Here is a 12,083-nt window from a genome sequence, read left to right as displayed (position 1 = left end):
GTGGTGCAAAAATGTTGCTGACAAAAAAAGGCAGAAAGCGGTCGCCTTTAAATAGCACTCCCCCAGTCCCTTCCCGACTGCGAAACGCTCCCCTCAACCTGTCATTGCTAGCGGCAGGCGGTACTTAATATCCGGTCCGGGGCACTACCGGGGAATTGCGCACTCAACTGACGTCACGATCTGCTGGAGCAGGAGATCGTGGCGGTAGTGTTTAGCACCACCGCAAAATGTCTAGTTAATTTCGCGAGCGGCACAAACATCGCCGCGCCCGGGCGCTAGTTGCTTTGCGTCCCATTAGCGCCCTCTTAAGGCGCTAACGAGAGGCGCAAACAACTGAATTTTTCCCCCAAACACTGCAACGGGAATAATATAAGCTTCTACCTTGTCTTACCTTTGCCACTGATAACAGAGGAAAGAAAACAGGTAAGCAATATTGTTTCATTCTTGGGATGTGACCAAAGGCGAAAAACTTTTTTACGCAGCGAGTGGTTAGGATCTGGAATGCACTGCCTGATGGAGTGGTGGAGGCAGATTCAATCACAGCTTTCAAAAGGGAATTGGACTAGGGTGTCTTGGAGGGAGCGGTCCCTACGGAATGCTGAAAGGGGAGGGGAGGGGAGGGGAAGATGCGTTTGGTGGTGGGATCACTTTGGAGGTAGCGGAAATGGCGGAGGATGATCCGTTGAATGTGGAGGCTGGTGGGGTGAAAGGTGGACAAGGGGAACCCTATTGTGGTTCCGGGACCCTATTCCACTCCTCTATCACCCCCAACAGCCCTTCCCCTTCGCCTGGCACCTTCCCGTGCAAGCGCAGGAGATGTAACACCTGCCCCTATACCTCCCCCCTTCCCACTGTCCAGGGCCCGAAACACCCCTTCCAGGTGAAACAGCGATTTACTTGTACTTCTTGCAATCTAGTATACTGTATTCGCTGCTCACGATGCGGTCTCCTCTACATTGGGGAAACCAAACGCAGATTGGGTGACCGCTTTGCGGAACACCTCCGTTCAGTCCGTAAGGGTGACCCCGAGCTTCGGGTCGCCTGTCATTTTAATTCACCGCTCCATTCCCACTCGGACTTCACCGTCCTTGGCCTCTTGCATTGTTCCACGGAAGCTCAATGTAAACTCAAGGAACAGCGCCTCATCTTCCGATTAGGCACTTTGCAGCCTTCCGGACTCAATATCGAGTTCAACAATTTCAGATCATAACCTCGGCCCCATTACAATTTTACTTAGATTTTTTTCCACCCCTTTGTTTTGGGTCTTCCCTCCCCACCCCCTTTCCTTTTTTTTTTCTCTCTCCCACATGGCAGCTGTGTCTCATCCTGCCAGTACACCACACCTAATCCTAGCCGTCTTTTGTCTCCACTTGTCCTATTACCATCTCGTCTGGTTTTGAATACCTCTTAATGTCTCTGTTACTTCTTTTGTTCCATCGCAGCCCTGCCTTCGATCTATTTTATTTCCTTTCCAGTTTCAAAAAAGGGTTTCGACCCGAAACGTCAACTCTAATTTCTCTCCACGGATGTTGCCTGGCCTGCTGAGTTTTTCCAGCATTTTCTGTGGTTATTTCGGATTTCCAGCATCTGCAGTATTTTACTATCAGACTCGTTTACAAGTCTTGTGACCTCAGAGCCAATCGCAATTGCACCTCTTGAAGTTTGTATTCCGATGGTTGATGGGTTGCTGTGTAACCCGGGAGGGGTTTGGTTTTCTCCCTTGAACTTTGACCTTCCAGCTAGACAGCGGGAGAATCCCCCGCGCACCAATTATTTCCCTTTCAGCCTTCAGCACTGGCTCGCGGGATACTGGGGGCCACACGTGCACAGTACCCAGTTGGGCGACGCATTCGTCCGCTCCATGCAGAGGTCTGGGGATCCGTTGGTCGTTGGTGGCTGTTGGCGGGGGGGGGGGGGGGGGGGAGGTGGGGGGAAGAGAGCGAGAGACGGGGGGGACAGAGCGAGAGACGGGGGGGGGGCGAGAGCGAGAGACGGGGGGTGGGGGGAAGAGAGCGAGAGACGGGGGGGGGGCGGGAGCGAGAGACGGGGGGGCGGGAGCGAGAGACGGGGGGGCGGGAGCGAGAGACGGGGGGGCGGGAGCGAGAGACGGGGGGGGCGGGAGCGAGAGACGGGGGGGCGGGAGCGAGAGACGGGGGGGCGGGAGCGAGAGACGGGGCGGGAGCGAGAGACGGGGGGGAGCGAGAGGCGGGGGGAGCGAGAGACGGGGGGAGAGCGAGAGACGGGGGGAGAGCGAGAGACGGGGGGGAGCGAGAGGCGGGGGGGAGCGAGAGACGGGGGGAGAGCGAGAGACGGGGGGGAGAGCGAGAGGCGGGGGGGAGCGAGAGACGGGGGGGGGAGCGAGAGACGGGGGGGAGCGAGAGACGGGGGGGAGAGCGAGAGACGGGGGGGGAGAGCGAGAGACGGGGGGGAGAGCGAGAGACGGGGGGGAGAGCGAGAGACGGGGGGGAGAGCGAGAGACGGGGGGGAGAGCGAGAGACGGGGGCGAGAGCGAGAGACGGGGGGGCGAGAGCGAGAGACGGGGGGGCGGGAGCGAGAGACGGGGGGGCGGGAGCGAGAGACGGGGCGGGAGCGAGAGACGGGGGGGAGCGAGAGACGGGGGGGGGAGCGAGAGACGGGGGGGGAGCGAGAGACGGGGGGGGAGCGAGAGACGGGGGGGAGCGAGAGACGGGGGGGAGCGAGAGACGGGGGGGAGCGAGAGACGGGGGGAGCGAGAGACGGGGGGGAGAGCGAGAGACGGGGGGGAGAGCGAGAGACGGGGGGAGAGCGAGAGACGGGGGGAGAGCGAGAGACGGGGGGAGAGCGAGAGACGGGGGGAGAGCGAGAGACGGGGGGAGAGCGAGAGACGGGGGGAGAGCGAGAGACGGGGGGAGAGCGAGAGACGGGGGGGGAGAGCGAGAGACGGGGGGGAGCGAGAGGCGGGGGGGGAGCGAGAGACGGGGGGAGAGCGAGAGACGGGGGGGAGAGCGAGAGACGGGGGGGAGAGCGAGAGGCGGGGGGGGAGCGAGAGACGGGGGGGGGAGCGAGAGACGGGGGGGGGAGCGAGAGACGGGGGGGAGCGAGAGACGGGGGGGAGCGAGAGACGGGGGGGAGCGAGAGACGGGGGGGAGCGAGAGACGGGGGGGAGAGCGAGAGACGGGGGGGGAGAGCGAGAGACGGGGGGGGAGAGCGAGAGACGGGGGGGGAGAGCGAGAGACGGGGGGGGAGAGCGAGAGACGGGGGGGAGAGCGAGAGACGGGGGGGAGAGCGAGAGACGGGGGGGGAGAGCGAGAGACGGGGGGGGAGAGCGAGAGACGGGGGGGAGAGCGAGAGACGGGGGGGGAGAGCGAGAGACGGGGGGGAGAGCGAGAGACGGGGGGGAGAGCGAGAGACGGGGGGGAGAGCGAGAGACGGGGGGGAGAGCGAGAGACGGGGGGGAGAGCGAGAGACGGGGGGGAGAGCGAGAGACGGGGGGGAGAGCGAGAGACGGGGGGGAGAGCGAGAGACGGGGGGGGGAGAGCGAGAGACGGGGGGGGAGAGCGAGAGACGGGGGGGGAGAGCGAGAGACGGGGGGGGAGAGCGAGAGACGGGGGGAGAGCGAGAGACGGGGGGAGAGCGAGAGACGGGGGGAGAGCGAGAGACGGGGGGAGAGCGAGAGACGGGGGGAGAGCGAGAGACGGGGGGGAGAGCGAGAGACGGGGGGGGGAGAGCGAGAGACGGGGGGGGGAGAGCGAGAGACGGGGGGGGGAGAGCGAGAGACGGGGGGGGAGAGCGAGAGACGGGGGGGGAGAGCGAGAGACGGGGGGGGAGAGCGAGAGACGGGGGGGGGAGAGCGAGAGACGGGGGGGGAGAGCGAGAGACGGGGGGGGAGAGCGAGAGACGGGGGGGGAGAGCGAGAGACGGGGGGGGAGAGCGAGAGACGGGGGGGGAGAGCGAGAGACGGGGGGGGAGAGCGAGAGACGGGGGGGGAGAGCGAGAGACGGGGGGGGAGAGCGAGAGACGGGGGGGGGGAGAGCGAGAGACGGGGGGGGGAGAGCGAGAGACGGGGGGGGAGAGCGAGAGACGGGGGGGGAGAGCGAGAGACGGGGGGGGAGAGCGAGAGACGGGGGGGGGAGAGCGAGAGACGGGGGGGGAGAGCGAGAGACGGGGGGGGAGAGCGAGAGACGGGGGGGGAGAGCGAGAGACGGGGGGGGGAGAGCGAGAGACGGGGGGGGGAGAGCGAGAGACGGGTGGGGGAGAGCGAGAGACGGGGGGGGGAGAGCGAGAGACGGGGGGGGGAGAGCGAGAGACGGGGGGGAGAGCGAGAGACGGGGGGGGAGAGCGAGAGACGGGGGGGAGAGCGAGAGACGGGGGGGAGAGCGAGAGACGGGGGGGAGAGCGAGAGACGGGGGGGGAGAGCGAGAGACGGGGGGGGAGAGCGAGAGACGGGGGGGGAGAGCGAGAGACGGGGGGGGAGAGCGAGAGACGGGGGGGAGAGCGAGAGACGGGGGGGAGAGCGAGAGACGGGGGGGAGAGCGAGAGACGGGGGGAGAGCGAGAGACGGGGGGGAGAGCGAGAGACGGGGGGAGAGCGAGAGACGGGGGGAGAGCGAGAGACGGGGGGGAGCGAGAGACGGGGGGGAGCGAGAGACGGGGGGGGAGCGAGAGACGGGGAGGGAGAGCGAGAGACGAGGAGGGAGAGCGAGAGACGGGGAGGGAGAGCGAGAGACGGGGAGGGAGAGCGAGAGACGGGGAGGGAGAGCGAGAGACGGGGAGGGAGAGCGAGAGACGGGGAGGGAGAGCGAGAAACAGAAATTAGAATTTTTTTTTTTTAAATTCAGAAAATTGTTTAAAGCTGGAAAAAAATACAGGAAAGTGATGTTGAGCGTCAAGCAGTAAGTTCCAGTTAAATTTTGCCAGGTGTTGTCCCCTTTGTCAAGGAGTTTATCAGGGTTATTTAAATCATGTTATGAGAGAGGGGAAAAAGTTTGTGCCGTTTGTACCTCAAGTGTCTGTGAGAAACGGTGGGAACGGCAGCAGAAAAAGAGGAAACAACTTCTCCAAAACTGATTCCAACTTATCGCCAAGACTGGGGATAGATAACCTCACCGCCTTCTTAGGAAGTTCAACCACTTTATTCACTTTCTTATTTGAGCTCTGTTTGGAATTAGAGTTTATTTTATTAATTTTGTTGCATGTTTAATGACAGTGTTGAAGAGGGAAAGAAAAACTTGGAGCAACTTCTTGTCAAGGCTGCAATGAGATTTGAAAGAATTTAAAGATTTTTAATGAACTTTTCACAAAAAATGAGTGATAAAAACACTTCTGTTCCACCGAAGTTTTGAATATGATTTTGGAAGAAACAGAAACAAAAATCAGTTTTCATAGAAACATACATAGAAACATAGAAGATAGGAGCAGGAGTAGGCCATTCGGCCCTTCGAGCCTGCTCCGCCATTCAACGAGATCATGGCTGATCATCCAAACCCTAGCACCCGGTCCCTACACTGACAGCCATCCCACCCAAGCCCTATCCCCGTAACCCCACGTATTTAATCCCCCCTAACACTAAGGGCCAATTTTTATCATGGCCAATCAACCTAACCCGCACATCTTTGGACTGTGGGAGGAAACCGGAGCACCCGGAGGAAACCCACGCAAACACGGGGAGAATGTGCAAACTCCACACAGACAGTCACCCGAGGCCGGATTTGAACCCGGGTCCCTGGCGCTGTGAGGCAACAGTGCTAACCACTATGCCACTGTGCTCCCCTCATCTAAACAAGTTTCAACCAGGTCTTGAAGTCCAAATGCTTTTAAAGAGGTTCTGAAATGCTTAAAACATTTTAAAATTGAAATTTCTCAATATTTGATTTTGAATGATCGACTGAAGTGAGTAGCTTTAGACAAACATGCAACCATGCTGTTGACGAGGGTGAGGGCAGAGAAGGATTTGTACGAGTTACATATTAATATTTTTTAAAAAGTCAATAAAAAGTAAGATGTTTTGGAAGAGAAGCAAAAAAGGGGAAAAACACAAACCAGTTTATTTTGTCTATTGTTCTATAGTCCTAACAAGTCCCAGGAATAATGTAAATATAGATTTCCTCTTAAACGTTTAGTGGCGAGTTAATAATAACACGAGTTATGTAATGATGTATAAAAATTGCAGGAAGCTACTTTAGAAGAAACCACTATTTGTTTATTGAGAAAGGCACAGAAAATACTTCGATTAAATTGATAGTGTTCAATTTTGATTTGGTATAAATGTTTGAAATAGGAGATTAAAAATTGAGAGTACAATGAAGTTTGTTTCCCAGTATTTAATTGTGAAGTACCTAAAATAATTCAAAATTTTTTGTGATAAGAGCAGGGATTAATATTGTGGAGAATGTTTGAGAGAAAATCATTAGAAGCAAAATTCGGAAATTAACATCTTTACATCACCATATTAGTAAAGATTTCCAAGTCAGTCTGATTGGTTCTCCTGTCCTGGAAGAAAGATGAATGTTTATTTCTGTTAAATCATAGCTTTTCCTGCTTTTTGTTTTTAATTTGGTGACACAAATTGTGTGTGTGTTTTTCTGCACTTGTGAATAAGGGCTGTATTTCTGACATGTTACGTGGGAAGTGTGCTGGTTCAAGCAGACAACGTTTATTAATGGAAGTGATTGAAGTTGGAAATATGGATACCTGTTTTTGTTCAATTCTTTTTAATACTGTGAACTAAAGAACTACAGCACTTTATATTTGTTGGTTGTCTGGTTGCCTTGTGATTAATATTCTAATTACTTATGTGGACATACAGCACGTCAGCGCCATAGGAAAGCTGCTGCTCCTGCTGCTTGTGCAGCCACTGCTATAGTGACATGAGGGATGGCCTAATACGTTGAAAACTTTAAAATTAATACAAATTGCACGAATAGATATGCCTCTTTCAGCTCACCTTGGGTTTTTGGATTGTTTGTCGATGCATAACCGTGTAACTGTGTGACGTTTCTGAAGTGTTAATGCATTATTTTGCCGTTCTTTTATATCCCAGTCATTTCTGACAAGCAATTTTTTATTAAATAGAGTTTGTACATGACGAACTAAAAGCTTTTAATTAATTCTATTGTAAACAAACTTGCAGAATGGGCATGTAAATGACAAATGAATTTCAATATAGGTAAGTGTGAGGTGGTGCATTTTGGTATGAGGAATGAGGAGGCGACCTACTCCTTGGATAATAAGAGTCTAAATGGAGTAGAGGTGCAAAGGGATCTAGGGGTATAGCTTCACAAATTATTAAAAGTAATGCAGGTTAAAAAAGCCATAGAAGTGTAAATAAAGCACTGGGGTTCATTTCTAGAGGAATAGAATTCAAAAGCAGAAATGTCAAGTTAAACTTGTATAGAATCTTGTCTGATTGTCTCATGGTTTGAGACGGTGGGGTGGCAATATGGCATTACTGTATATCTGCTTTTAAGTGGTTGATGTTGCTGTTGTTGTTTTAAAATTTGCTCATGGGACGAAAAGATCGCGCTCAAAGGAGTTCATGGCCTGCTCAGTACAAAAAAAATGAAAGGGAACATTGCCTCCACTTCCACCCAAATGGCTAACATAGTGAGCATATTTGCAGAGGTTCTGTGACGGAATATTCCCCATAAACAACACTGTGAATTAGTTTAACTCTTCCAGCTAATAGAAACTTTGAGAAATGCAATTTTGCAACCACTGTATGAAAATATTTAGTACTAAACCTGTAGATTTTCAATACATAAATCTACCTAAAATAGCTATTCACAAGATTTTAAAAGATTCACAAGACTATCGCAGGCCTGGACTGGCAGTTATGTCCTTCAGGACTCAGCCAGCTCAGTCAGTAGTGGTGCTACCGAGCCACTCTTGGTGATGGACATTGATGTCCCCTACCCAGAGTACATTCTGTGCCCTTGCCACTCTTGGTGCTTCTTCCAAATGGTGTTCAACATGGAGGAGTACTGATTCATCAGCTGAGGGAGGGCAGTAGGTGGTAATCAGCAGGAGGTTTCCTTGCCTGTGCTTGACCTGAAGCCATGAGACTTCATGGGGTCCGGAGTCAATGTTGAGGACTCCCAGGGCCACTCCTTCCCGACTGTATACCACTGTGCCACCACCCCTGGTGGGTCTGGCCTGCTGGTGAGACAGGACATACCCAGGGATGGTGATGGAGGAGTTTGGGACATTGGCTGGAAGGTATGATTCTGTGAGTATGACTATGTCAGGCTGTTGCTTGACTAGTCTGTGGAGCAGCTCTCCCAATTTTGGCACAAGTCCCCAGATGCTGGTGAGGAGGACTTTGCAGGGTCAACTGGGCTGGGTGTGCCATTGCCATGTCCATAGCCGGTGCAGAGGTCGATGCCGGGTGGTCCGTCCGGTTTCATTCTTATTATGTTTCGTAGCGGTTTGTTACAACTGAGTGAGTTGCTCGGCCATTTCAGAGGGCAGTTAAGAGTCAACCACATTGCTGTGGGTCTGGAGTAACATATAGGCCAGACCAGGTAAGGACTGGTGGCACTGACACCCTTTCAACTACCTCTGTCTAGGCCTGCTTCATTTGGGCCTTGGGAATGCTCATGTGGGGTTTTGGGGAGAACCTGCTCCCTCCTCGTCATCGCTTCCACCACTACGACCTCCAGGGAGACATCTGAAAAGTGTGGGGGGAGGGGCAGCCCTTTGACAAATTTGTCTCGGTACAGATAAACAGACAAGGGATGTAATCTTGCTTTAAGAGGTACATCCCCGCTTTAAAGAGGCCTAGAATTGTGTGTACAATGGAGGCAGCCTGGCCAAATCACCACGCAATTGAGAGACCAGTCCATCACTCTTATTAAAATTGGGTTCAAGAGTTAAAACGGTTCAGGACTCATGCCAAAAAAATCATGGGTGCTCGATGGCCACCCAATCCCCGCACACCGATTCACATCCAGAGTTAAAGTCGGGGCTTGGGTGTCATCCTTCTAAAAATGGTAAAATAACTGATTATTGATAGTGTTGTTTTGAATTGCTCTCGTTAGTGGTGAACGGTTGTTTTTCAAACTGGAGGAAGGTATACAGTGGTGTTTCCCAGGGGTCGATTCTAGGACCACTGCTTTTCTTGATATATATTAATGACTTGGACGTGGGTGTACAGGGCACAATTTCAAAATTTGCAGATGATACAAAACTTGGAAGTATAGTGAACAGTGAGGAGGAGAGTGATAGACTTCAGGAAGACATAGACAAGCTGGTGAAATGGGCGGACACATGGCAAAAGGGTCGAGAACCAGAGGACACAGATTTAAGGTGATGGGCAAAAGAACCAAAGGCAATGTAAGAAAAAACTTTTTTATGCTGCAAGTGGTTAAGATCTGGAATGCACTGCCTGAAAGGGTGGTGGAGGCAGATTCAATCATGGCTTTCAAAAGAGAGTTGGATATGTATCTGAAGGAAAGAAATTTGCAGAGCTACGGGGAAAGGGCGGGGGTGCTCTTAGAGAGCTGGCATGGGCTCGATGGGCCGAATGGCCTTCTTCTGTGCTGTAACCATTCTATGATTCTATGAAAAAGCCAGCACAGATACAATGGACAGAATGTAATGTAAACTTCAATGGTTCTAATAATAATTACATGTAATTATTTATAACCAGAATTAAATATAGACATTCTATGCTAGTTTAACAAAATTCAGTTATATTGGAGAGGGTTTGCTTAAATGACCCCCAATACTGGTCAACAATTATGACAGTCACAAACCTCAACTTATAATTAATGCGATCAGGAGTAGCAGGTTGAAAATCATACTGCTCATACAAAGCTCTGTAACTATCGGGTATTATAAAAGCTGATCGAACAAACATTTTCCTGATTTGTAATCCATAAGAACAGTTCAATGCAGTATTATTGGTTCTCTAAAGAAGTACCCTAAAGTCTTTAAAGTATATGGCACTCTACATAATAATTTTGAAGTTTCAGCATTTATTTTACAACTCAGCATTTTGCACATGGCACAGAACCTGGCAGCTGAAACATTCAATGTAGATTAGAAAAACCCACAAAACTTTCTTCCCTACTTCGCTTGTTAAGCCCACACAAAATCTGCTTTACATTGAATGAATAGCTTTTTGTCAAAATATTGCAATTTTAGCATATTTATCTTAGTAACCTGCAATTATGATGCAGACACAAATTAATACCTGTCTGATCCAGAATACTTACATACTATAAAAATCACTGCAGTGAAACAGTGATAGAGCTGGTGTTTTGCATAAGCAAAGGTTTTATTTGCTGTGTGAAGTAATGTACTTTTTATTTACAGACTTTTAGAACTACTCATCTACAGTGCACTACAATACCCGAGAAGAATGGAAAACGAAGAACAATTGCCTAAAATGGAACTTCATTCTGAATCTCAAGTGCAGATTGAAAGGACAGTGAAGGAAAAAGTTGATGTGAAGAAAGTAATTGAAAAGAAGCTGCAAGAAAGTTGCTCATGTTCACTGGACAATCTTAAAAACTTGATTACTGGTTTCTTTCCCGTCCTCCAGTGGCTCCCAAAGTACAAACTAAAAGAATGGATCTTAGGCGATACCATTTCAGGTTTGCTTGTTGCTGTCGTCATGGTTCCTCAATCAATAGCATATGCATTGCTTGCTGGTCTAGAAACCAGTTCCAGTTTGTATGCATCCTTCTTCTCCTGCATTATTTATTTCCTGATGGGTACCTCACGTCATATTTCAGTGGGCATTTTCAGCTTAATATGCCTCTTGGTGGGGCAGGTGGTTGATCGGGAGCTTCAGCTGGCTGGATTCGAGGTAGACGAAGACAGCAAAGCGATGCCAATGGTGATGGGCAGTGGAGATAACTGGAACATCAGTGAAGTTAATTCAACCATGATGATGAACGTGACTCTCCCTGGGTTACTAAACTTTGAGTGCGATAAAAAATGCTACGCTGTCAGTGTATCAGCTGCCCTAACATTTATGTGTGGTATTTATCAGGTAAGGCATTTCATTCCAAGTTTAGTGCTAATGCTTTTCACACTTCCAGACACAGTGCTATGTAAGAAGTGAACAGATAGTTTGTCACCGAGTAATTACTAGATTTAATTTACAGCAATTTAAAAAAAAACTCAACAAACAAAGCACTCCCTTCTATTATAATTTCAGGATCCACCTCAATGTAGTGATAATTTTCCACAGTACAGTGAATTAAGGCGGAGTTCGAAAGTTCCACTGATAAATAGCTATGCTAAATGCAGTTAATTATCATGTAACATAGAACATAGGAGCAGGAGTAGGCCATTTGGCCCCTCGAGCCTGTTCTGCCATTTAATGAGATCATGGCTGATCATCCAAATTCAGTACCCTGTTCCTGCTTTCTCCCCATATCCCTTGATCCCTTTAGCCTTAAGAAATATATCTAACTCCTTCTTGAATATATTTAATGAATTGGCCTCAACTGCCTTGTGTGGTAGAGAATTCCACAGGTTCACCACTCTCTGGGTGAAGAAATTCCTCCTCATCTCAGTCCTAAATGGCTTACCCCTTATTCTTAGACTGTGACCCCTGTCCCAATATCCTAACTACCCAACACCACATCTAAATAGATTTTTCCTATATTTTTGAAGGGTGCTCTAGTCCAAAAGTAAGTAGGTTTTTAAAAACTAATCAATGATTTTTAAACATACTGGTTTTCAATTACTAATATAACACTAAAAGAGAAAGAAATGCTTGGAGGAATACTTTCCATACAAAGTATTCTCCTCAACACTGTCTTTAAAGAAAAATAAAAAGGATCAAAATAGCTTATTAGGTGTCACAGAGTCTCTTTTTTTGTACAGTAATTTTGCCCCATAGGGAGCCACCAGTTTGAGTTTCTACTCGCCTCCTGTACCACTCCAGTAACATAGAATAAGTGGTTAGACGTGACTCCAGGATGGTATGTTGCCTCCCTGGTGCCAGGGTTAAGGATGTCACCGAGTGGCTGCAGAACATTGAGGGGGGAGGGTGAACAGCCAGAGGTCATGGTCCATATCAGTATCAACGACATAGGTAGAAAGAGGGATGAGGTCCTGCAGGCAGATTTCAGGGAACTAGGAAAGAGATTA

General features: G+C 50.3%; 1 pseudogene; it reads left to right on the top strand.

Annotated features, from left to right (window-relative positions):
- Positions 1-10,274: 10,274 nt before the first annotated feature.
- On the top strand, positions 10,275-11,806 carry LOC147080313 (sulfate transporter pseudogene; annotated as a pseudogene).
- The last annotated feature ends 277 nt before the right edge of the window (positions 11,807-12,083 follow it).

Source organism: Somniosus microcephalus, unplaced genomic scaffold (genome assembly GCF_052327205.1).
Source record: "Somniosus microcephalus isolate GS21.2 unplaced genomic scaffold, FLI_Smic_1.0 scaffold1724, whole genome shotgun sequence".
NCBI lineage: Eukaryota > Metazoa > Chordata > Chondrichthyes > Squaliformes > Somniosidae > Somniosus > Somniosus microcephalus.
The sequence above is the reverse complement of the archived record's forward strand: the minus strand, read 5'-3'. Positions and strand labels throughout refer to the sequence as shown.